Source organism: Colius striatus, chromosome 15 (genome assembly GCF_028858725.1).
Source record: "Colius striatus isolate bColStr4 chromosome 15, bColStr4.1.hap1, whole genome shotgun sequence".
Taxonomy (NCBI): domain Eukaryota; kingdom Metazoa; phylum Chordata; class Aves; order Coliiformes; family Coliidae; genus Colius; species Colius striatus.
In genome coordinates this window covers 4,108,980-4,135,691 of record NC_084773.1, presented here as the reverse complement: position 1 = coordinate 4,135,691, position 26,712 = coordinate 4,108,980, and positions in this window count along the sequence as shown.

The following is a 26,712-nucleotide window of genomic DNA, read 5'->3' as shown; positions in this document are numbered from 1 at the left end:
TAGTTTTTATAGTACCAAGCCAGCAACTTCAATGTTGTCTGGAAAACTAACATGAGTCTGTTGCAGATCCTTTGTTTGATACAGCATGAAAATGCTCAGCCCACAGCTCCACCAAAGCAGCTGATGGTGTCAGGGGTGGGATCCCGTTCCCTCAGGCACGGTCAGCAGTAGGACTATTGTCCAAATCGATGGCACTTCTCCAACAGACAGTATTATCTTCTCTCAAAGCCTGATTTAGCTCCTGGTGAAGCTGAAGAAAGAGGCTCTGTTGACCACAGTTGGAGCTGCACTGTATTGGGGTGAGCTGACTCTCATCCTTTTTGAGGCACTGTTCAGGTTTTGGATTATTCTTCCCTGTTGTTAGGACACGTGTGTGCTGTTCACACAAATGAATGTAATGATAGATAGGAAGGTTGAGGATGAGATCCTGGGAGATCATCTTTTAACAATACAGGGAATAGTCACTCCAGACTTCCCTGAATCCTAGTTAATTCACTTATCCTGCCACATCAAAGAAATGAGCTGCCTTCCTCTTTTTTTCTGGGTGTTATTTTCATTTTGTTTTCACCTATGAACACAAAAGGCCTGAGATGATGGCTGGCTCATTCACACGATGATGGACAGGCATGCCAAAACAGCAGTCAGCTGAGCCAAGCAGAGGGCCCTGAGCTGCCAGGATCTGCATTCTCCCTGTTTAGTTTTATAGCCATAGACTCAAATTCTAAGCCTCAGTTGGCTGTGTCTGGCAAATCGATGGAGCTGGGGAGTGCTCTGGGGAAAGCACTGATGGAAGTTTCCTCTCAGGTGCTGCCTTAGGCACGTGGGTTTGGTTCCTGTCTGTCAGGGTGCTGGTTACATTGAGCTGTAGTCAGCCTCATTCTTATTTCCTATTGATGCAACTAGAATATTTCATTTGAATGACCCATTAAATGAAGAGTTGCAACTGAGAAACTGATATTGGTCAGTGGGATGAGGGAGATGGTGATGAGTGTTCAGTGCTGGAAAGCAAAAGATCCTGCAAGGGCGGATGCATATGCTTAACTTAGTGGAGCATCTCCATCACTGTCTGTACAGCAAGGAAAAAGCATGTGGAAAGACCTCTGCAACGTTGGGACTGGGATAAGAAGCAGTTCAAATAAACTCAGTAGGCTTTTGGCTGTGAAGAGCTTACTTTTTAGTTTGAACCTCTGCTTTTGGTACCATCATTTCTGCCTGCAACAGCTTACAGTTCTATCAGATATGTACTTACTCCCACAAATAATCATGTGTGCAAAAAAAAAGAGCATCTCATTGTGTTCCAGCTGCTGAGTTCATCCAGAACAGATGGATGTAGCACAGAAACCTCCCAATGCTTTCCCCCATCATTGCACGTGCCTCTTCCCTACAAACACCTTTTACATGCACCCTGAGGGGTAGCTGGTGTATTTGGCTGAGAGTCACATGAAGTGCAAAGAAAGGTTTCTTGTGTCTGCAGGGTTCTTCCAGTAAAAGAGTTGGATGAGTGGCTTCAATTATATGTCACTGAGTAGCTTGGAGGAGGGTGATACACGTCACGGGCTTTTTGGAGGGAAAGGAGAAGGAGATCTCTTGCTCCTTGCACCAGGTGCTGGACTTCCAGTGTTCTAGCTGTTAATGGTCAAGTGGTAAAAGCTGAAAGTGTTACTTTATTCTGAAAGAACTACGTTGTGTTGCTTTTCATCCTGCTTCAAAATTAGTACAGTGTCTTTATTTGGTTTGTTCAAAAATAGCCAAGTCAGCAGTTTAACAGGCATTGACCAGGGCACAAAGTGAGCTCCAAGGTGTCAAGAGGTAAATATTACCTTCTAGTTGATCTTATTCATACAGAAGGTAGCAATAGCTGTTTCTTTGGGATGATGTAACAAGCGATTCAGGGCTTTCTTGCCTATTTTGCCTCCCAGCATAGTTTCCCAGAAACAGGTGCCCAGCGATACTGAAACTGTAGAATGAAGTTGGTGGTTAACCTATCTGACAGCCGCTTTACTTCCCTCCTTGTCTTTCACCAGCAGCATGGAACATTTAGCTGCTAAATATAAATGAGTGCATATCCTGTAAACAAGCACCTTCCCTTTTTACATACCTACCATTTCTCTCTTTCTGTTCTTCAGTCTGAGACAGGGCAAAGTTTCTCACTGGGTCTGTGCTTTGGGCTGCGTTGCTGCTTGGATGGGCACTCTGTGGGCCCAGGGAAGCTTGATGGGGATGAGTGATTGCATTTTGCTGTAAAATGAAATAGTGATAAAGCAGGCTCTTCAGAAAGGAGTTGCTGGCTGACCTCCCAGATACTGTGTGATCTATGATCACAGGAGATTAGGCTAGAGGAAGAACTCTGTTTGGAGTCTCTGAAATCGAGTTTTTGGGAGCTGTAGGCAGCTTATGTGGGTGACTTGCTCAAGTGCAGCAAAATGTAGCATTGCTGCTAGCATCAACAGCGTCAAAGACTGTTACTTAGACATGTGGTGTCAAAGTGGTTCAAAAGTCACACAGCAAATCCTCACCTGGAAGAAACTCCACTCGCTCCACCGATGCGTTTAACTGAGCCTAGGATCTGGCCTGCAGTGCTGATTCGGCTTTGGCAATGCATTTCAACAAAGCCATCTTTCTCAATATTTCTGCCCCTCCTACAGTGTCCTGCCCCAGAGAAAGCTCATTTAGGAGCTGGTTTCAGAGCAGCGTGTGCACAGCGTGCACCGATCAATGAGTCGTGTTCAGCTCGAGAGGAAGCGAGTGGAAATGCTGACAGTTTGAAGAGACTCCATGTTCCCCTGTCTGGGCTGCACATGCTGCCTTGGAAGGCTCTGATTTCTGAGTCCTGAAATTTGTTTGTCAGGTGGAGCTGTTTTCCTAACAAATGTTGAGTAACTTCCCAATGTTTCAGGCAGATGCTCTGCAGACATGAGAGTTTTAGTGCCTGGTGAGATCAGAGAGATTTCCTGTGGTCTGTAGCTAGCGCTATTAGGTCTGAAGAGGAATTATCTCAGCACTGCAGAGTGGGCAAGAGTCTCCCAAGACTCTTTCATGGTGTTACAAGAATTAGCTATGTGCTCAAGGTCTTGTGCCATAGTGGTCTGTAACTCACAGGAAGAGGTTAAACTGGAAAACACAGTGTTGTGTCTCACTTGTAAGTGTTGGAGAAGATGCTTTCAAATTCCAAGCTGAAGGTGGCAATGTCTGGTGACAGCAAGAACCAGCTGACTCCTGAATTGAGTGAGAATAATGAAGCAGTGTGTATTGGCCTTGTGCATGCATTTATTAATTTCAGTCTTCACATTGGGCAGCACATTTTTGGTTTGAGAAAAGGCCCAGGATTGACTTCAGGTTTTACTGAAGCTGGAAAGGGATCTCGGGAAGTTTGCACTTTCAGTGCTTTGGAGTAGCCTGTGGTTATTGTTATAGCAGTCTGGGTCTTTGGGCACACCTGGAAGTGATGAGATACATCCACAGGCAGCCACAGATAAGGGAGGGGATTTGGGAACTGAGTTAATTATGTTTACATTGAATAAGTTTAAAAATGTGAAGCTCAAGCTGGACCTGATGCAGAACCTGAGTGGGCAGGGAGAAGGTATGGAACACGTGCTCATGAATTCATGTGAGGACATCCCTTTTGGTAATCATTTCCAAATTTCTCTGTTAACCAGTGTCAAGAAGCATCAAATCCTTGGAGCTGGATGGCAGAAAGTCTCCCTGCAGTCGTGTTAGGTGACAGTGTGAGATGGGAATGATTTAATCAGCCAGAACAGGCCTGTCTGTCTGGGTGTGTCAGGAGCGTGGGACACGATGCTGTGTCCACGTGTGCTGGTGTGTATCAACAGGAAGAGGACTTATATCCCTCCTGCTCTTAGAGAGGTGAAGGTGAGAGGATGGTGCTGTGCTGTGAGCAGGTGAAGTGGTGGGACTTCCCCAGGCTGCCTTCTGAATGACAGCAGCAGCCTGCATTGTCTCTGTTAATGGAGAGGTTTCTAGTGAAAGGGAGATAGGACATACCTGTAATCATCTTGCAGCCATTGCACAAAATGGGACAGTAGAGGATAACATCCTCAGTCTGTACATCTGCATCTTCCTTGGAGCACCTTCATCCTTCACCCCATCCCTATCACAATACTTGTGGAGGAGGGGATCAAATTCAACACCTACAGACAATGGATGCAAGATGATTCTTAAGTCTTTAGCTTTGCAGTTTAATGTTCTTCAAGTAATTTCAGGAGACAGGAAGAGGGGATTTTGCTTAAAAAGGTAATTTCACATTAAAATGGTTAAAAGAAACCTATTTGCTTACTGCCACTTTGCAATCCAAAGAGTTGCAATGGCAAAGATTTCTGCTGTAAGGTAATAAATGGAGCAATTCTGGGATGTTATTGAATATGTTACAGGCAGGGGTTTGAGAGAGGGGAGTAGTGTGAGTGCTTCTGCTGAATCAATGCACTTCCAGTCGGGTGCTTGTGTGTGACTCCAGAAGCGAGGAGCTGGTGGGCCCTGGTAGGAGTTCCCTAATTCCCTAATCCCACAGCCTGTGGAGGAGTTCCTGAATCCTTGCCCATGCAGGACTGTAGCTGCAATTCACAGGGCACAAACAGGAGCAGGGTTGCTTTGACAACTCAGCTCTGGCAGCTCTCCTTCTGCTATCTTGCTATCAGCATTTTGCAGTTGTGCTGTGTGTAGAGCTATCACGGTACTTGGTGCCTTTATAAACAGACAGCCAGAAGTGTGGAAGCTCTCTACAACTATCTGAAAGGGAGTCTTTTCTCTCCAGTAATAAATGACAGAGCAAGAGGAAGTGGGCTCAAGTTGTGCCAGGGGAGGTTTAGGTTAGAGCTGAGGCAGAACTGTTTCCCTGAGAGGGTTGTCAGCCCCTGTCCCAGGCTGCCCAGGGAGCTGGGGGAGTGCCCAGCCCTGGAGCTGTTGCAAAGACATGGAGCTGAGGTAGTATTCTATGATTTTCCTGCCACCTCCTTTCTTGTCCTGTCCTTTGGATGCACCTAATAGCTTTTGTGGTTTCCAAGTTCATCCATTTGCTCCTGGCTGTGGATCACCTTTCCTCCCTTTGAAGTTTACTGTAAAGGAATGATGTTGTGTAGCCTTACTTGCATGTTTGGTTGAAGTGAAAAATACCATCTGGAAGTGGGAGCAGGACATACTTACCCCGAGCTGGGGCTGGGTCTAAGGCTTCAGAAGCATACCATTTTACAACACTCATTTGGTTACCAAGTAGCATTTGCTGTGTGGTGGGTACACACAGTCACGTTACAATGTGTCTGACTCTGCAGCGGATGCAGCCTGTCTTCTGATGGAGCACAATTTAATCACGTCCTTAAGCAGAGTGCCATTGTCTCAGGTGTGTACTGCAGCTGGTCTGAGGATGTGTTTGATTCCTGTGCCCAGGGGCCAGCTTTCAGGAACTGGTGCCCATCAGGTTCCTCAAAAGTGGCCTCTGATTTAGCCACTGTTTCACGTTCCCCTCCTCTGCCCTCTTCTTGTTCATCCTCTGATGTCCTTTGCTGTTGTTGCTCAAATAAGGGCCACATCTGGTGCTGATGACTAGCTTTTAGGAGTCTCTAAATATAAAAAGAAGATGAAAGAGGAAGATGGTGCCTTGCTGAGCTGAGAGCTGGAGCCCTCTCTGGGAAGGGAAAGCCTTTCTGTGCAGGGTCCAACAAAACTGTGGTGCTCTCATAGGCAAAACCTGGTCCTTAAAAAATAAGTCACCACAATCTGAACAAATATTTTCAAAATGTAAATTTCCTGTGAGACAAATCAAGAAACAAAGATGATGACAAAGGTCTCTAAAACATGCCACATTCTTGCTGGGCTGCAAACTAAGGAAGAAAATAGTGTTCTAGCTACAAAAGAGTGAAAAAGATGCAAAAAACATCTTCAGGATAAACAGGAGCACACAGAGACAGAAGAATACTTCCATCCCTTTTGGGCCACCCACTTCTCTTCATGTTTGTTTTCCATCTGCTTTGTCTTAGTTCTTTCTCCCATCACTACAAACAGTTTACTCCCCAAACCTCCTTCCTTGTCCTTTGCCCCCTCCCTGTCTGTGAGTTGCTCAGGTATTGCTCTTGCACTTGCTGAGGAGTGAACACCCTCACAGGTCTTGCAAAGCCCCTTGCACCAATTCAGACAAAGTGCCAGTGGTTGGAGTCTTTGGTAAGAAACAAGCCCCTGTCCCTCAAACATGCCCTGCCATTGCTGATGAGGTCTCAAAGCAACACCTTGGTAACAAATAGCTGATGCTTCCCCCTGCCCTGTGCCAACTCATGTTATACTTTGCCGTGTTGTGAAATGGGAACTCTTCCTGCTGAAAAGTAGCTTTTGTCTCCTTTAACCTGTGTCATTTTATGCTGATGCTGCTACTGAACATTCTTCTGTTTGCTCTGACTCTTGACAGGCAGCACCATGTAGGAAAGAGGAATGTGTGGCTGAGCTCTGCAGGGTGTTAATATTTTATGGGCCATAGTTAGCTGAGCTTTTGTGGAGCATGGTGCAATGTCTTAAAAGTTCTACTTCCCAGCAGAGGACTCTTAACCAACTTGCAGCCACAGTGATGCAAGAGCCAGCAGGTCAGATGGAACCTGTGCCCAGCCCTGCTCTGGCTGAGCCACTGCACTTTGTGGACACTGGCTGAAATGAGGGCAGAATGGGTTGGGGTTTGTATTCTGGGGCTTTTTTCCCTTCTACCCAGAAGAGGCTGTGGAGATGGTAACCTCCCACTGGATGGGGAGTGGCAGTAAGTTCCTCTCCTGCAACTGTTTGCATCTTCCTGATGTTGTAAGTCTCCAGACACTTAAATTCAATGCCAATTCACTTCCCACATATTTTGTGTCTGCACCCACAAAATCATTGCTTGCAGATTTGTGTAATCTTGGTCATGAGCTCACCTTGGGCAGCTGAGCTTCTTGGCAGCACCTGGCTGAAGGAAGGGGCTCCACAGCCCTGTGACTTGAGTACCTGTGGCCAAAAGCAAGATGTGCTTGCAAAGCTGGCAGCTTCTAACTGGTGCTAACTAGAATGCCCTGACAGTATTGTGATATTCAGGTGCCTATAAATCATTTATTATTCAGCAGTGTCATCCTTGAAAATGAGCTGTTGGTGGATTTTTGGATTTGTGTTTTGACAATGGATTTATTTGTTCAAATGTATGGATTTATCCTACTTTGATCTAATGAGAACCAACAACGTGTTGTTTGGATATTAATCACAGCCATCCCACTGTGCAAACTGTGACAGGCTGTTTAAGCCCAATCTCTTTTATTTTTGTGTTTCAGTCACTGATGTCTATAAAAATAAACCACAGGCATATTACCATTTCTGCATAGTGAAGCTGAAAGTAGTTGGCTGCAGATCAGGGCTCTCAATGGGGCTGAAGGCACCATGAATGGTGAGAAAATGAGAAGCACTGGCTGCACTGAGGATGGGGAGGGAGGCAATGAGGTGTGCCTGGTGTGCCTCGTTACCCCAACGAGGGGTAAGGGCTGGTGGTGGGAGGCAACGAGGTGTGCAGGGGTAAGGGCTGATGAGAGAGGAGATGAGGTGTGCAGGGCTAAGGACTGGTGGGAGAAGCAATGAGGTGTGCAGGGATATGGGTGTGCATCTCCCCTTCTGTTCCTCTGGAGCATTTCCTATGGCTCCTGCCTGATCAAGGACCCTTACCTGACACTGTTTATGCACACCCACCCACCTCAGCTTGTGTCCTAAAATGGTCTCCAGTTTGATCACTAATTAAAGCTGCATTTGCTGCACCTGGGATGCTGTTGCTGGGTTCCAGGCACACTGCAGGCAGAGCCCACCTCTGTCCCGTGTCTTGCAGGAGGTCCCAGAGCTGCTGTGCTCCCTCGGTGGGGGTTGGTTTAATGCTCACCTTCATTCCACAGTTCTAGGAAGAGGAGAATTGGCACAAAAGTAAGTAATAAATGGAAACTGTAAGATTTCCAGCCTATTGCTCATTTATGAGTCATAAAGTTGTTCTGGTGCTGGTATTTTCTTCATTTTGCACCAGGCTGCATTCTGGAATGTTTGCTGTCCTAGGAGCTCACCTGGAATGATATCTCAGTACAGGAATTGCCAATAATCTAAATGGTGATTTCTAGTAACTGTCAACAATGTTAGATTTAATTGCCAGCATTAGCACATTAATGGCAGGCTTGGTAGAGAGTTCTGCACAGGCTTCAGATAAATTGTGCAGAGAAAGAAAGAAAGAAAGGTGCTGGCAGTGGCAGGATAATAGCTGTCATTAAAAAGCATAAAGCATTGTTTAGCATTCTCTTTCTGCAAGCATTTTCTGTACATAATGGAGCACTAATTTAGAAGGAAATTTAGGTTGACTTTCCTTTTAGTGGACTGCAAGAAGTGAGTACCATCTTTTCATGAACAGAGGGTGCATTTGGTCTGTGGTTCAGCCTCACCAGTCTTGTAGCACTTTTGCATTTACACAGAGAAGGTGTTGGTCTCATCCCCAGCTGGTCTCCCCTTGTAGCACTTTTGCATTTACACAGTGTAGGTGCTGGTCTCATCCCCAGCGAGTCCTTGGACTCCTCACTTCTGCCTCTCTGCTCATGCTTCCCTTTGTGCATCAAGGTTGTTGCAGGGAGTTTTTCAGTCTGGGTGGATTAGTTCACAGCTAAAGTCTGAGCAAGATCTACAAAAGCTATGCTAATCACAAGTCACCTGTCTCCTTCTGGATAATGCTGCAACCTGTGTGTTTAACAGCATTTCTAGTAGAACTGACTGCTGTTAGTAAAACAAGGCACCAATGTAAGCTGTGTTTGGTGAGTGTAGAACTGCCACAGTGGTAACAGCCTGGGATAGAAGAGGAAACAGGCATTCTGAACCCTCTGATTCAGGTTAAAACAACAGCTTTGTTTTCAGAAATAGGGGGAAATGCAGGTATTTCCCTTACTTGTGTCTTCACAGTTGGAAGCTATATCCTGGCTGCTCAGAAGTGCAGTGATAAAATTCCCACTGACCTCTCTTTAGACCTATTTTTTTCCTCCCTAGATTTACAGAGTTGGGTTTTGATGGGGTATTTTTGCATATTATTCATTGCACCCTTTAAACTCCCCAGTCCAGCAAGTGGATGCTCCTCTGTAAGGATACACCTTCTCAGTCAGTAGCATTACAGACCTGCACAGGGTTAAACACACACTTTGGACTATCTGAGAGCAGTCAGAGTGCCAGTTTTACCCATGAGCAGCCCAAACTTCTCCCTGCCCTTTCCAATCCCTCACACAACTTTGGACTGAACTCCATATTTCCTTGTAAGCCCTGGGACTGGCATTGGGGGAGCACACACAGTGCGCTGAGTGCTCCCACTGGTCCTGCCACCTTCCCTGCTTGGTCAGACCCAGGTGGAAGAATGAAGTGGGGCTTAAAAAAACCTCAAAACCTCAGAACAGCTCTCCTTCATTTCCAAGCTTCTGTTGTGCTGGGATAAGTTGGGAACACTTGGGATTTTTGAAGATAAAAAGCTACCTTGCTGTCCTTTTTGGTAAGTCCTGGTGGCTTTCCCCCCTCCCAGCTGGGGAAAAGAAAAGCATAAAAGCTAGGAGATGTTTTTCCAGATGGTCTTTCAGGGCCAGAAGAGAAGTGTAGAGCGTGCCATGTGCTCAGCTGGTTGTCTGCAAGTCTGGAAAGCTCACAGTTGTGTTAAGAGCAGCCCAAACAATCCTGCAAATTCCCTACGTGCCTGTAATAACCTGCGAGATGTAGGAAATTCAGTCTGAGGTTGAAGCTGAGCTCCTTGGACTATTTGCCTTTCAAGTTCCTTTCACATATAAAGCAAGAGCTGAGTGTGGCACATCCCACAGATTTACACTGCCCTTAGGGACTGAATTTATAACAAATTCTAACACAAATCTATTAATGAGAGCCTGGAGCTGTTCCCCCTCCTGTCAGCCCCTCCTCACAGCTCTGCCTCCAGAGACACCCCCCTGCCCCCTCCCCTCACTGGGAGCAGCTGGGGGCACTCCCAGGAGTGGGCAGACAGTCTTTTGGGATCGAGGTTCCATCATCCCATGGTGGGATAGGACCTGATGGCAGCTATCAGCTGTCCTCTGGTACTGCTGGGAGGGACACGATCTGAGTCTGGATCAGCCCTGCTTAGCACATGGCCTGCCAAGTGGGCTTGTGAGCTGCTCAGTGAGGATGAAAGTCCCTTTTTTCCCCTGGGAAATAGCAGTTTATTTTACTGAACAAGCTCAAGGGAGAGCATGTGATCAGCAGAGAAAAAATGCTGATGAGTAAACAAACAATACAATGCATTGTTTGACAGAGATGCTTCTGGACTTAAAACTGTGAAAAGACTGGCAAGAACTTGTCTCCAGAGTCTTTCTGTAAGTACGTGGGGTTTATGGCTTTTGGGTCTTCATTCTGACTCTGCAGCACTGAAATGGGCATTTTGTTGCCTCCTTGTCAGCATTCACAGTGGATGTTTGCTGGCCAGGGTGGTTTGGATGAGAGTGGCAAGTTTTTTTCAGGAAAAAAGATCTAGAAAACTACAGGGGAAATAAATCTTGTCAGCTCTCTACCCCTTGTGTTGTACAGGATGGCCTCATGTCAGCAGTCCCTGCCCTGGCCCAGCGTGGATGTGCAGAAGGTCCCGTGAGTTCTCCACCAGCAGCTGCCCCTGGGCTGTGCATGTGGCACCAACCTGATGAACCTTATTGTTCAACTACCTCTGGAGGGGCTTTTGGTGTTCCTCACACCTTTTTGTGCTGCCTCATCCAGTGTCCATGGCAGAGCAGGCTGGGTGAGCTCATGTCCCATCCCAGACCCCCAGTAGCGGAGCAGATGTCCTGGTGGGGGCACAACAAAAGCTGGCTTCTTTTTTCATGTCATCTTTCCTTGACAGTGCTGAAAAATGAACTGTGGAGGAATTGCTCCTTTTTTGAACTCAAACTTCTGGCTTTAGAAACTCAGCTAAGATTTCACTGCATTTACTCCCTCTTTCCTCTCAGCAGAGCTGGTGCTGCAACAGGAGCAGGAGGGAGCTGTGGCACAGCAGAGTTCAGGGGTCCATTCCTCTTCCCCACCTTGCACACCACTTGGTAACACCTTCTCTCTGTCTATATCAATTTCTATTTCAACACCACTGCAGAAGGAAGATCTTTCTCTGTCCTCTAATCAAGCAAAGACCAGTTCCCCCTACACCATCTGCTACATTTATAAATGCAGGAACCCCCATTTTCACCAGTCCTTTGCACTATGTGCAAGCGTGGAAGGGTGCAAAGGGGTTATGGTAGGACAAAGATGAGCAGAGCAACATTGCTGAGGTTTTCTTCACATAAACACAAGCTTTACACTGTAGAGCTTGTACATGAGATTTTTATTTGTATTTTTAATGACTTTTAAGGCTGGCTCTAAGTAGACATCTGCATTTAAAATCACGGGATTAAAGCAGTTCTTTTCTTTGGGGTAAACTTCAGCCAGAGCGATGCATTCATATTTAAAATAAACACTAAATATTCAGAACCTTGTGGCAAACTGTTAGACAAGAGGTTTGGTTTCCCTCATGTTACTATCTGTCTTCACCACTGTTAATAATGCCTCCTCTTATCTCTTCTCAAAGCCACGCTACTGAAATGGAACTGTATCACCACACAGATCTCCTGTCAGTGTGAGTCAAGCTGGGAAGCACGAGCAGAGCCTTTTTCATTACAGCTTTCATAGAGACCTTCTTGGGTCTTTTCTTATCAAAGTGGTTGTGTCTTTAAAGAAAACCACTCCAAAGCAAGCAGGTGAGTTTCACCAGCTTTCACCAAGTAGACTTTCACAGAGCTGGCTGAGGCAGAGCATCCTTTGGGGTACAGGAAACCCCTTCCTTTTGTAATTACAAGCTAGGAGGAACAGCTTTTTTGGTATGTAGATTTTCCAGTTATTCCAAGCATTCAAAACATTTCTGGGAGAGGGAAGCTTTTGGTTATGAGTTAGCTTTGTTTTAGGTGTTGGTGTCTCTGGAAGCAAATCCTCCTGGTAACTGCAGGAAGAGTCTGAGCGGGGTCAGTGTGCTGTGGTGGAGCAGGTTGGAGAATGGGCTGGAGCATGACACTTCTACTCATTTCCAGATTGTTTGGTGACTTCTGACAGCTCTTCTGCTCTTTACTTACTCTTCCTCCTTTTGTCTCTTTGTTTTTCAAGGTGGACCCTCTGGGTTGCCTCTGCCTCTCAGCCCTTAGGTGCCTCAGCAGCACCAAGCATGAATGGGCTGCGATGTTGGTTGGAGTCTTTTGATGCTGTTGTGTATAAGTTAAAATCTAGCCACAAACCCAAGTTAGGTCAATAGTGTAGGGAAGGTGTAATACACTAAATTTTGTGTTAAGAGTGCTGACTGTTTAAAGGTGGGAGAGGAGCTTTGCTCTCTGTTTACAGAAAGAAGACTGAGAATTGTCTGCTTATCTCGTTGAAGGGCTGAGGAGACCACATCAGTCCACTCTGACAATATCCAGATGACAAACACTGCTTTACAAAAACCTCTTCTGACTTCTTTTGGTTGTCTCCTAATCTTACTATTAACTGCTCTGATAACTTGCTAGTGGGAAAAACCTATTTCCTATGAGGCTTCCTTGGCTTATCATTGCTGTTCTTTCAAGCCAATGCACCAAGGAGACCTGAATCCCGTTTGCTTTGACTTCATTAATATCAATCCTGCAGGGAAGTGATTCTGAGTAAATCAAGGGAAATGCACTCAATGAAAATGAAGCATTAACAAAGCAGCATACAGTGATGTGATAGCAAAGCACGCTCAGAGACAGAACACGTGCTACAAAATGCCTTTGGGTAGACTCTGTCTTGATCTGCATCGTTTTCCTGCAACAAAGAAATGGGTGTGAGGGCCTGGAGCACAGTGGTGCCTTCCTCTGAGAACACCTCTGCAGTTCTCTGGAGGCTCATCATGAACCCACAGCTGCATCTAATTTTGTCCAGACAAAAGAGGGGTAGGGTCAGGACCTTAGTTTCATTCTCTTTCTTCAGCTTCTGTCATTTGGAAGGAAGCAGGAGCTTCTAAAGCTGAAGAAATAGGACTCATAGTATTTGTCAGAAAAGCTGTGAGGTTGAGACTTTCCTTTGTCCTGAAATCTGCTTTTCTGAGTACAGCTTGCTCCTGTGCAGAGGGCTAGCACAGGGATCAAGCGTCACATAAGTCCTACTTAGGCCCTCATATTAGTGCATAAATCAGATTTAAGCTGCTAATAGCCCCTTTCTATCTCTTTGCATACAGCTGAAGTTTATTTATTGTCTGTGACAAGTCTAGGCAGAAAAATACAGTTGTGGCAGCAGCAGCAGCCAAGTTTAAACATCTGACTGAATTTAAATGAAGTGGGGATTAAAGGTGCAATAGCCAGAGCTGAGATGTCCTGATGTCAGGTGCATTGCAGACATTATGCCCCAACCAGGCAATAAGTCAACAACCTTCCTGTGTGTGTGAGGTAGGGAGTCTGTTCAGCTGCACCAGCAAACCCTTTCCACTTTGCTGATTGCAACCACGAAGTCTGTGTGATACCAGCTGGCAGATGGAGGCTGTCAGGCTCTGCCTGCCTCAGAGTCACTGCTCAGTTGTTCTGAGCTCCACAGGATCCCAGAGTCCCACTGTGTGGGAGCTAAACCCCATGGTCTGTGGCAGCCTGGCTGCTGCTGGGAGGCAACAGGCAGCACCCACCATCTCTTTCTGATGTGTGCCTTGTCCCCCTTCTCTGCCTAATTACACTGATGTGTAACATTGAGGATCACAGCTCAAAGGGTTGGAACAAGCCTGGGTTTGTTTCAGGAGGCATTTGTTGACAAATGCATGAGGTGCACTTGCCATCATCCCCGTGCACCTTTCAATCCGAGTCCTAAGCTCTGGGTTATGCCTGCAGAGAGGAGAGTGGGCAATGGCAAAGCACAGGGGTACAACCCAAGCAGATGTGGTAAGTCTTTGATTATTTATGGCCTTCCCTCAATGTGGGGTGGACTTTGGCAGGTGTGGAACTTGTGACAGAGTGAGAAGCACAGTGATGAGGGTGAAGAGTCACACATGCTCAGTCTCAGTACTCTGAGTCAGCTGGCTCTGACAGGAATCTCTCCTCTTCACCTGCATTTGGCCCTTTGGTACTGCACAACGATACCAGAGCTCTCCACAGCTCTACTGTGATCTCTGCAGCTTGGACAAGACCCCCCTGTCAGCACTGAGGCTGCACGAGAGCAAAGCAGTCACCCAACAGGTGAGCAGTCAAAGTAAGGAATGGATTTTCGTGTTCATGATAAACATCTTTACAGATGCTGTACCCACACCAGCCCATGGGTGCTGTGTTTGTGCCAGTCCTCCTCTGGCAGTGCCATGGAGATGAGTCCAGTGGATTTGGGAGGCCAAGACACAGAGCCCTGTGTGCTTCCAGGGCACAGAGAGCAGCAGGGCAAGGAGCCTGTCACCTGCCAAGAGCTGACGTAAAGGAGCACTTGGGATGTGCTCTGCTGTGACTGACAGCTCAAAGACATCACAAGCTGCAGCTTGTACCCAGCCTCTGAGAGCCCCTGAGAGGATTTTTGTCCTAGAACATAGCTGATGGGGGTTTTTTTCACTGTATAATGTTCAGGTTTCTTTTATATCCACAATATCCTGTGTCAATGAACCCTAGAGCTAAACTCTGCTTTGGGCAGAACGTACCTTCCTTGTTTTTGAGGCTGCTGCACTGGCACTTTTGGGTTTTGCCTGGGGAGCAACACTCCCCTCAACCTTCCCCAGGCCCCTGAGGTTCTGCAGGGCTCTCTAGGATCCTCCCAGATGTTTCTTTTGGGGGCTGAATCATCTGGCCTGCTTACTTGTCCCTTACTGGGAAGCTCTGATCATATTTGTTTCCCCTCTTTGAAGCTCCTTTCTTTGAAGCTGCCTCAATTCAAGAATGCTCTGTTTGGAACCAGGTGGGGCAGGGGCAAGAGCAGCAGCTGGGGCAGGGGCAGCTGGATGTTTTTGCAGGTGGCTCATCACTAGTTTGTACCACAGTGTAGTGGCTGTTTCTGGTTTGCTCTCTCCCCTTTTCAGGTGATGTGCTGTGTCTTGATTGTAAATACAACCTCCCCGACATTTGTGAACGTTTCCAGCCCGACCATTTCATTTGGGCACCAGCATTTGTCAGGGGGATGGAGGGGGAAGTGTTCACACCTTTGTGAGTGCTGCCTGCTGAGAGACTCGAGGGGTGCAACAGACTGTTGGTGTGAGGAAAGGCAGTAAAAGAAAGAGCTCCTTTGGTCTTTCTGCAGTACAGGAAGCGTGGGAAGTACTCTGGAAGCCTTCAGTATTTCCCTGATGACTGATGCTATGGTGGCCTCAGACTGCTTGTGGTCTGGGACAAGGAATATTTTCTCTCTTTAGCATCTCGTGCCCTTTGACTGTCTTGATCAATAGTGATGCGTCAGCACTTAGCCCATTGGCATCATTTCCCTTGTTCGGTCCCTTTAACAAGCTAGAAGAAGCAACATTAACCAATATCAGCTTCAGGCTTTTTTGGAGGTTGATATTAGGCTTGTGCTTACGTATCCTTCAAGCACTGCCCTTTGCTAAATGAACAAATTGATGATGTGGCAGAGCATCTGCGCAATTTTGCTTGAACACACCACTTAGAGACTCTGACAAATCCATTGCACGAATTGAAAAGGGCAAGAGGTTAAAATAAAAATGGCTTAATAAAATGAATCACTGCAATAATCCATTTAAAACTGCACAAGGGGGAAGTGCAAGGCTGTGAAAAACACTGAGCATTCATCATGGAAAAAACCCCTTTATTTGTGAAAATGGACAGTGGGCAGCTCCTTGGCTCGTGCAGATGATTGGTTTAGTTACAGCTCTGTCTGTTAAGTGAGCTGAGGGTCTGGCCATATCACACCTTTGTGTGATCTTTAAGCATGAGACCATTTCTGCCTCCTGCCAGGGTGTAGATGATCAGGGATTTACATCACAGCTCTTGCTGTCCCTCGATGTACAGGACACTTGGGCAGTTACTGCTTCATTATACTGTTTCCCTTTTACAGCAAAGCTTATGAGGCTTTATCATATCAGATTTATTCCCCTCCCTGACCCTCAAACCAAACAAGACACTCCTGCTGAGGTTGCTGGGATGAGCTGGTGGGAGCCCTCCCCCAGCCCCTGGATGGCCCTGGCAGGGCAGGAGGCTGAGCCTGCCCACGACCCCGGTGGGGAAATCAGGGAGGGGAGTCTTTCAAAAGACAACCACCACTGTGTAATCTAACAGAAACTGCTAGATGAGGAGATAGTTTTGCCTGTTTTTAATCTAGATAGATGGTGGCTTTATCTTGTTCAAACTGGTGACACTCTGCCAAATTGTCATAAGGCGAGGGAAGAATGTGTTGCAGACACTCCACAGTGGAAAGGAGAGCTTTAAAGTGGGGCTAATAGTTGAAAAGCAAATGTACTTGGGACCTGTTGGGCTTTCATCAGGTGGAGGCGAGAAGTCATCTCAGTTGTGTCTTACTCTCCAAATGGGAGGAGGCAGCAGGAGCTGCAGGTGACCCTGGGCAGGAGCAGCCATCCCCCCTTCCCATCCTCAGCTGCTTCACAGAGTTGTTTGGAGTCCAGCTCTCAGTCCAGTTTTCCATTGCCTGCAAATGGCTCTTTGGTTATTTTTCTCTCTCTCCAGTGAATTTGCCCTGATTCCCATTACTGCAGAGACAACTGCAGTATTATCACAATAGCCACTGGGTTGGTTTATTTTTTACACTGAGAGATCATTTTTGTGTTGAATTTGTGGCATATTGGCACTTCTTCCTTGATTTCCAAAGCAAGTGCGAGGCGTAGGATAGTCATGCATTAGGCTAAGTCTGTAATGGAGCCACTGCTTAGGAACGGTGCATTAGTACTGGGATGCTTTGCTCTATTTCTTAGGGATTGCTTCCTGTTGCTGTTTTGAAGGGATAACACAAATCCAGTGCGTGTCTCATGGAAGTTTCTAAAGCAGGCACTGGTATCACATGGGCTCAATCCTCTTCTGAGCTACGCAGATCCAAATCCCCAGGACTCGTTTGACCCAGGGCCTCAGCAGCTGCGTGTGCCAGCTCCCTTACACAAACATTACCCTGCTTTGGGGCAGACTTGGTCAGTGATGAAGCAGGTTCCACCCACTCTGTGGCATTTCCTTGAAATCAGGGTGATTTGCTTGATATTGGAGCTTGTTGCTCATGCATCACCTTTGCCCCCAAAAACCCTCTTATTTTTCCTGATGGATAATTCATCAAATTGTTATTTGCAGAAACTCAGGCTGGATGCAAAATTTTAAGTGTTATTGGTCCAAGAGACCAGATAGCTGATCCATCCCCAAAATAACAGATGATATTGATTTTTAAATGACTTTTCTTGTTAGTAAGTGTCTGAATGGTGTATAAAGCAATGGATCATGACTTTTAAGATAAGATGACAGCTTTGCTATATATTGACATTATAGAAATGCTCTGCAGCTGAATTTCAGGGCAAGGCTGAGGTTGCTTGAGGTTATCTGCCTTTGCTTTACCAATGTAGAGCAGTTTTAAAGGGTGCCTGCATGAATATGAAGAACTGCAGTTAGGGAGGAGAATATCATCACCTTACTGTGAGGGTTCACAGTGTCCTCATTCCTTACCCAAGGCAAAATAGAAAGCTATTCTCAATTTTAGTAGCAAATATGTATGAAAAACGACATTCATGGGTTTAAAGTGGTACTCAGACTGCATAGCAATTGGAATCTAGAAAGGCAAACAATGAGTAATATGGTTTAGGTCCAAGTGAGCAATGTCAGGGCTCTGCAGGGCCAGGCAGCTGGAGATACCTCAGTCAGGGTATGAGACCCTGGCCCAGTAAGTGCAGGATGGGGTTGATATGCCCAATAAAATGCTGAACAAGAGAGAGCAGCGACTATCTCAGGAGCCAAACTGCAGCACCTGTGTGACCACTTGCATGAAGCTTCTCCTAGACTATGTTTCAAACTATAAGGCTCCAACTCTGTCAACACCAGCACCATCATCACCACGTTGCTGCAATAGAGTTTGAAATGGGGAAAAACAGAGAGAAGCTCCCATGGTTTCATAGGGCTGAAAGGGAGCATTATTGTCATCTGACACTGACATCACTGCACCTTCCTTAGTATCTTTTAGAGAAACATCCACCCCTGACATAAAGATTGCCACAGGGGCTGCAAATTCACAGCCACGTTGGCAAATCCTCCCCCAGTGGTCCCATCCCTGAGGACATGTGTGCTGGCTTCACAGCATCCCCAGGGCTGTGCTGTGGTTCATCACAAGCCAAACAAATGCTTTGTCCCTGACCTGGGGTGTTTATAACTGTCCATGAAGTAATCCCCTTGCTCTTCCCTCCAGCAAATCTGTGTTTTTTCCTGGTGTTTGTGCCACGTTTCCCCGAGTCCTGTCCAAACCATCCTCCTGCCTCTCGTGTTGGTGCCAGCACTGGGCACAGTGCTTCACAAGCTGGCAAATGTGCCAGCTGCAGAAATAATAGGATTTTCTCTCTGTTTCTCAATGTTTCTGCCTCTCCAACCAAAGGTGATGTTCATCTTTTGGCCCTCCTGGGAATACAAGGCGAGCCTTTGGATGCTGCCTTCAGCCACAGCTCCCTGCAGTCCCCATCCCGCAGTGCTCACAGAGCTCACACCCCACAGCTTTCTGTTCTAAACTGAATGTTGTCAGTCTGCATCCATCATACCAAATGGACCGGATTTCCCTGCACCAAGTACCCATTTTCTTCTCTCTCTGTGCCATTAGCAAACTCTCCCCATGAGGACTGTATGTTCTTGCCACAGGGTTCTGAGTGTGTGAGGGGAGAAGGGCCGATGGTCCCCGAGCTGTGGGCACAGCTGAAGGCTGTCAGTCTGCCACTCACTAATCCCTGTTAATCCTCCTGAGAGGAGGATTGTGGTTCAGGAGTACAGCTCGCTCTGAGAGAGCTCACGTGGGAGCTGAGCGTGCTGCCACTGCAGTGCACCGACCTCGTGCCTTTAATGGGTTTGGCTTTGCTTTCTGAGTGTCCCTACAACACATCCTCCGTGGCTGACAGACTGGATCTGAGAGAAGCTAAACCTGGTGGTGGTGTGGGGGGTGAATGGGGCTGAACAGAAGGATGTTTGGATAAACTTTTGCCTTTGTTTCTGTTTAACTAGTGAAGGACTGGATTCATTTTGCAGAAAAGCTTTTAAAAATTACCCATCCATTCCAGAAGTATTGGTAGCCCAGCTTCACAGATGAGAGAGGGCATAAAGCTCATAGTGAACCCTGGATTTGTGGAGGTGATTGCACATCTAGCTCCAGTGTAATAAGCACCACGTACTTAAATCAGAGTAAGGCATCCAAATACCTTTTCAGAGTGAAGCCAAAATTCTCACCTTTGACTAGAGAAGGAAGGCTTTAGAATGTTGCAAAGACAAACCTGTCTGCTCTGACATCCTGAGCTGTTATCTCAACCGTTCGATCTGTGCTATGGATGCTGCAGACTCTTGCAGGTATGAAACTGTCACACTGACTTAAACCAAGGGCCCAAAGAGTATAAAACTTTAAAAAAAGAGGGGCAATCTGTAGTTAACAACTCTTTCTGATGTTTAGAAATGAACCCTGGAACTGCATCCTGTAGCAAATCAGAAAAGACAAAGGGATAGATGTAGCTTTGGGATACTTTTCATTTAATGTTGTTTTTTAAGTCATCTCAAACTCCAGGAAGTCTCTTGTGCTCATGTTGGCTTCAGTGGCACTGAGGAGCTCCTTGGTTCTCCATCCTGGGACACCAGCTATAGCATGGCACAAGCCTTGGACTTCTAATGTCTTCACTTGGCTGGAAATTGGAGCTTTGCTTGAGGTGAAATGTAAAGCTTTACTGTTTGGTCCATACACCAACCCATGAGCGCTTCCACGGGACCTGCCAGATGAGTCTCAGTGTCCTGAAATATCTCTGCCTTAGTGAAATATTTAGATGTGGTTTTGGTGTTGTCCAGTGCCCACTCATCTGCCCACGTTAACTGAAATCATTGTTTCAGCCTGTGCCAGAGTATTGCCTTCTCACAAGGGGAAGGAAAAAGTGCAGATACAGGTATACATATATACACACATAAAAGTAGCTATGACATAGATATGTATGTGTCTGGTTTCCTGTGTGGTTGTGCATATCTATCTCTCATAGTACATATATAAAATACATATAACTTGTGCATATTATGTGTATATATAACATATACAAAATAGAGATTAAAGTACAAATGCACAAGCACACAGGGCAGCAGGTAGAGTTGCTCTGCTGAAGTGGTTTTAAACAACTGGGAAGCTCCTGAGCACTGTGCCCTAATATCCAACATAAATCAACTCTGTGCCCAGCAGATGCAGCCATATGGGAAAAAAAAGGGAGTGGAATCGTTCAGCATCTGCTCAAGGGAAAGTGAACCTGAGAGGTTCTGGTTCTCATCAGAGCTCCTTTATGTTCCCCAAGTGTAAGGAGGATGGGGGTTTGTAACATGGAATATATTTTTAAAAGGCAAGACGAGGTGGTTCTGCTCCTTTATGAATCCTTTTCTGAGTTCCTGTGGTAAAAACACAAGGGTAAAGGCCAACAACCTCCAAGATGACAGGTTGTATAATACAGATATATTGGGGAGGCATCCTTCAGGATGAGTTAGTGTCCCACTGTGTTATGCACTGGGCGGGAATGAAGGGCCTGTGCCTGGAAGGGTTTGTATTCTGCAGGGACAAGACAGCAAATGAGGAGCCAAGAGGTTACAAAAAGAGGTATGTGAATCTCTGTCTCTGCCCTTGCCCTGATATTGCTGTGCTGGTTATTTAAGGACCAGAAGCCTGAGATGTAATGGAACCGTCTGCAGCTCAGTTGGACTGGTGCTTTACCAAGGAAACCTGCTCCTCCAGCTCTGAGGGTGACACCATGGCAGAGCCAGCAGCTCCTGCTGGGGCAGACATGTCAAGAGGAGACCATTTTCCTGCTCTCCAGGTGAAAAAATGAAGCTTGAGGCAAGTGAAAATGTCATTCACAGCAGTCCATCCACACACACTGTGACTGTATAAACACTGGCATTGTTTTCTTCCTTTTTTTTAGCAAAAAAAATGATATTTTTTTAAGGAAGAAAGAAAACAGTTCTTTGGAGAAAGGAATCTCCCCAAGTGAAGCTTTGTTTGAGGTGCATACAGGCTGGTCCTTGGCTGGATGCTCCCTTTGCTCTGCTCTTGCCTCATCACCTGCGCAGGCTGTGCCCGTGTCTGGAGGCATTGCACAGCCTGTGATCAGATACACTGCACCCAAGCACTTCTCCCAGCACCGAGTCTGTTCATGGAAGAGTGGACTTTGTAATTCCTGCTGTAAAAAGCCAGCCCCTGGGGCCCAGGGAAGTGTGGGGGGTGCTGGCTTCCAGGGCTCTGTCACATGGACTGGAGGGATCTGGAGGGGCATTTGCTGCCCGAACGTCCTGGTGTGAGGCTCCAGTGGGGTTCCCCAGGTTCCTGCCCTTCTGTGGGGGATTACAGGAAAGCCAGAGGCACCCCTAAGGAGAACAGAGGGGGTGGATGGAGGAGATGACAGGACACTTGTATTTATAGTTTAACTGAAGCAGTGAGAAGGAGCTGTTTAGTGTGTGGAAGGGGAGTGAAATCACACTCCCCCTCCTCAGCCCCTTCGTGCAGAGCTCCGGGGTGGCTCTGCAGAGCTTACCTGTCACCTTAACCCCTCCTGACTGCCTTAGGAGACAGTTCTTACAGCTCTTCCAAGGAAACCCTGCAGCCAAGCCCTGTGCCTTGCTTTGAGAGTGCAATTTGCTCCTTCAGCCTGCTGCTCGTACCATTTATTTTTCCTTATTCTCATCCTCGCCCTGCCTGCCAATTGTGTTTTATTGCAGCGATTTGGAAATGGACTCCTTAATCTCTCACATTGTGAGGAGAATGATGGCAACTTCACTTCCCACTTCACAGGGAGCAACAGGGAAAATGATTACTGCACTAAATGTGATAGTCGCTAAATAGGGAGCAAATCGAACCCCTGTCAGCCAGGACTCCTCCTCTGAAGCTGAGGAGGCTGAGGCTTGCTTTGCTGCAGCTTTGCTTTCTGATAAGGTTGCTAATAGCTAAAACTACCTCTGGAAGAACACTCTGGGTAAAAACCACAAGTGACGATTGCTATTCATGAGCTGCCCCAGTATTCAGAACAACCAGTTCTTCACTAGGCACCACGAAACCCATAGCTGCTGGTGGCCTATGCAGTGCTCCTGAAGAGAAGTGGCATGAAATTTAAATAATTGGAGTCACTGTAGCTCAGAAATATCAGCTGCTGGAGTGGTGACATATCCAATTGTAAGGGAAGGCAGTGATTTTATAAGATACAAGAAAAATGCCCTCATTTACTACTTCACTTCCAACTTACTGCCAGTTGAGATTCCTGACCTGGGATTATAGATACCCTCCCTCTCTGGTAGTAGGGGAACAGTGACAAATCTTCAGTAACTAATAAGGCAAATAAAAAGTTCAGGAAGAAACCTCTTCTTCCCCTGTAGCTGGAAGGAGCTGAGTACATCTTGATGCTCTCGGGGATATTGCTCTCTGCGAGGCAGTCAAATCCCTGCTTCTGTCACTAGTCGTTCCTGCTGTTGGCTGCTCAGGGATCTGCTGGAGCATAGAAGCACCTGCATACTATGTTTTCAGACTCATGAGCAGAGTTAAAACAATGCTGCCTTTTAAGGCAGAAGCGAGGTGCATGACTCTGTGAGAGCAGGAGAGGAGCAGGACAGTTTACACCAGCTGTTTGCACTCTGGCAGTGGGATATATTGATTAAATGGGTTTTAGTAGGTGATATTTACGGTTTGCATTACTTACATTTCTCCTGGCTTCTGTATGTCCTTGTGCTTTTCTTGTATTCCTGTAGCACTTCATCCAGGTTTGGATGGAGGGAGTACACAGGAGATGCTGATGAACTGGAGCGAGGCCACTAGAGGAGAAACAAACTGGTGAGGAAGTTAGAAGAGGCAGCCAGCAGAGCTGGACTGCCTTAGAGAGGACCTGACATCTACTTTCTGTCAGCAACGAGGGAAAGCCAGGCTCTTTACTGAGGTGCACAGCAAAGAATAACAGACAGTTAACATAAATTGAAGCAAAAGATCAGAGACAAGGCAAAATAGTTTTCATTTAGAGGACAATAATAAATCACAAGATGAGAAGCCCACAGCACTCCGACACGCCTGACCTCAGAGATCTTCAGCTCCTGCCTGGATAAAAGTGGTGAGGAACGTGGTCTGAGACCAGTGTTCATCCTTCTCTCAAAGCAGGAGGGACTGGGGGCCTTTCAAGGCTTCTTGCAAGCTGAAAGAGTTGCTGGTTCTCCAGGAGTTTCCACTTAAGCTTGGCTCTGTTCAGCATCACTCCGGTGTGATTAGGACTGGGGTCAGCGGTAGAGCAGAAGGGAAGGCAGAATGATGCTTCTTTGTGGATCTCTTGGAGCCTGGACTGTTAGGTATAGGCTGGTTTTTGATGCTAATATTATGTGTCTGTCAAAATGAGACAACTTGGACTGCTTTGCTTTAAAAACCTGCTGTGGGAGTGTGTCCAGCTGAGGCTCCCACCTTGGAGCTGGTGTCTTTGTAAGCACGGTAAAGGAGCACAGCAGAGCTGCGTTGGTGTGTGCAGAGAGCCTGCCAGTGCTTTTCCCTCCCTTGAGCAATAGAAATGATCCTAAAAATCCTATTTTGTTTTTGCATCTTCCAGATGTCCTACTCTGCCATTCCCAGGGCTCCAGAGAAACTCTGCCAGGTACAAAAATCTCCTGTAGAACCCGTGTTAACACACTTCTCCCTTGTTTTACTGTAGTAGATTCATTAACATCAAGAGGGCTCCTCTGGGGGAAATACATTCTACTTGGGTGTAAAATAAAATGTGAAATAGCCTCTTGGTTCTCTCCACTTTATTAATTTCTTGCAGGTTTAGAACAGTATCTTATAGAACCTTCATGGCAGAGTGAGGGAGAATGTGCCTTCATGCTATTTAAAAACCTACAGAGCACAAGCTGCCACCACACTTGCACACTTGATGGGTGTGAGGTTTGAGTATGATGATGCTCTGTGAATATGTATTTGTACCCATGTGTGTGCATCAGTCTTCATAGAAAATTAAGACTTACCTATTCATCATTTCAGAATTTCAAGCATACAGGAGTGAAACTGATACAAAAGCTAAAAGTACAAAATTGTCTGCTTAGATTTGGGATGTAGATGGAGCCTCCCTGTCTAGAGATTTTGCTGATATTGACCTTGATTTTGCTGATATTGTCCCTGATTTTGCTGTTATTCCAGCAAGAGGATTCCTATCCCAGGCTGACAGTCTGGTCCAGCCAGCAAAGACTCTCTGGTCATTGGTGACAGCTCTGCACAAACTCCATCTATTAAGGGCTGCCTATGCTCATGTGGCTGAAGTTTCCTTCTTTTTACAGCTGAAAGAGGGCTTCTCAAGAAAGCAGTGACAAAAAAAAGAGAAATATTTGCCCAGGGGATAAATGAGTAAAGGTTTCTTCTGTCACTTTTTCAATACGAGGAGGAGAGATGCTCTGGAAATCCTCTGTGGGCTTCCTCATTTGGTGAAATATTCCCTTCCCTGAATTTTATATTTGATCATATGTATCCTTTATATTTTTAGGTTATGTTTTACTTTCATTACTCTGCAGATTCCTGTCTTTTCTTTCCCTAAAATGGAAGGATAATTTAAAAGAATGAGGCATCATTAAAGTCTATTGAGTCTAGAATTCTGGCCAAGTAGTTTTGGATTTGTAGGAAATCACGTTTTCAGCTTTAACTTTCCAAGTTCTGTGACAACAATGACTCAAAGTCTTCTCACTACTCTTTTCAGATTATGTTTATTTGCTTTTCTGTAGTTACTTTAAATATAAGCTAATGTAGGCAATGAGAACTCCAGCCTGTGATCATTTATCCATCCCAAGATGAAGTCACTGTGACAGTCAGTGATTCTTTCCCTTCCAGTTTCTGTTGGGGCAGCACCTGAGGAAATGACACGTGCTAGCATTAAATACCATCTATTTTCTTGGTTAAAAAATAGGAGTATCATAATATGTGGTCCATGTTTGGGAACCCAAATGATTCATTTGTAGGAAAATGTGGACATGTATGGTGTTTCCTCACACTCCACTGCTGAAGTGGCTCAGTCTTCAGACAACAAGTACTCAGGAGACACTGGCTACAATAGGAATTGTGCCATTGCCTTTGCTGAGTGCAGGATCTCAGTACATAAAACTTCAGCTTTGTTGTTCATGTGTCTGCAGAATGGAAGAAAGATGAATGTGTTGCTTCCAGTGTATATGGCTTTTAAATGGAAGGTTTATCATTTTGACTGGGCAGCTTGAAATGTGCCCGGTTCATGGTATTTTTAGGACATACTTACAGCTTCAGCTGTGAACAGCCTCCAAAGATGTGGCACAGGTGTATTGCTTTTCCACTTAATGCTGGATATGAAATACTAAAGCAAAAGACACAACCAAGAAGTGACGTGTTTTAGTAACCAGATAACTGACTGTACCTAGAAAGCTCTCTTGCAATTTTAATGTATCATGGAGCAAAGGCAATTTGTAATTAATTTAAACTGATGTAAGCGATTTCCATTAGAAATGTTTCTCTCCCACTCTGGTCTTTTTTTCACTTGTTTACTAGAGGCAGTCTCCTTATTAGTTGCTTAGAAGATACCTGTTTTATCAGTTAAGCTGCAATGACTGTTAATGGCACACTCTGGATTATGGTTTTACCTTGAAAAGCTTTTGTACAACCTCAGGAATGCTGCACAGTTGCAGGTCCCTTCCCAAAGCCCCATTGTCTGGGGAGCCAGCAGCAGTGGGAGCACTTGCCGTGTTTCAGATGGCTGAACCCTCTGCTCTTCACATCCAGGAAAGGACTTTGTGTTGGTTTGTGTACTTTGCTACTGAACCAGCCTCAGCTGCCATTGTCCTCTGTAGCGAAGTGTGGTTGGCCTGAACTCCAGCATAGGAAATGAAGCAACAAACCATGCATCACTTCACATCTTCATTCCTCCTTTTCTCCCTCTTTGTGGCCAAGTGACAGGGATCCACCAGCCTATGGGGCTGCAGCAGTTTTACACATCTGCTTACTCGATAGCTGTGTTGTCTTTTGTCCTTACTGTGGAGCACTGAGCTGCCTAACCTGTGCAGTGACACTCATTTTCTTCATGATCGATGTTGTCTGAAATGTAACTTCTCCTTCCTGACAACTCTCTCATTTTGACAACAGCAACGCTTGTCCTTAACCATTTTGGAGCCTCGAGAGGCACTCGGCAGGAACTGGTGGTTCCCTCTGGCTAAGCAGTTTAACAGGATGGCCTCGCTGCCTTATGTGGGGAAAAAAAAAGTTCAGCAAATGAGTTCAGCTTTCATTTTATTACTTGATTTTCTTAACTGACTTTTTATGTATGAGCTAGTTCTGCTCACTCTTTGCTCTCTTGTGTGCTGCTGTCCTTCCGGTGTTTAGGTTGGAAGCATCTGAGATCCTGTGGGTGTCTGTCAGGGGACTACAGTCAAGAAGACCACACCGGTCTCCTAATGCTGCTTCCCTTGAAACAATCTCCTGGAAGCTATGGGTAAGTTTCTCCAGAGAGCTTTTTTGCCTTTTTCAGCTTTTGATATTTCATTCGTGTCTGTGATATCACTTGCAGATCCACTCTTTGTATTGCCC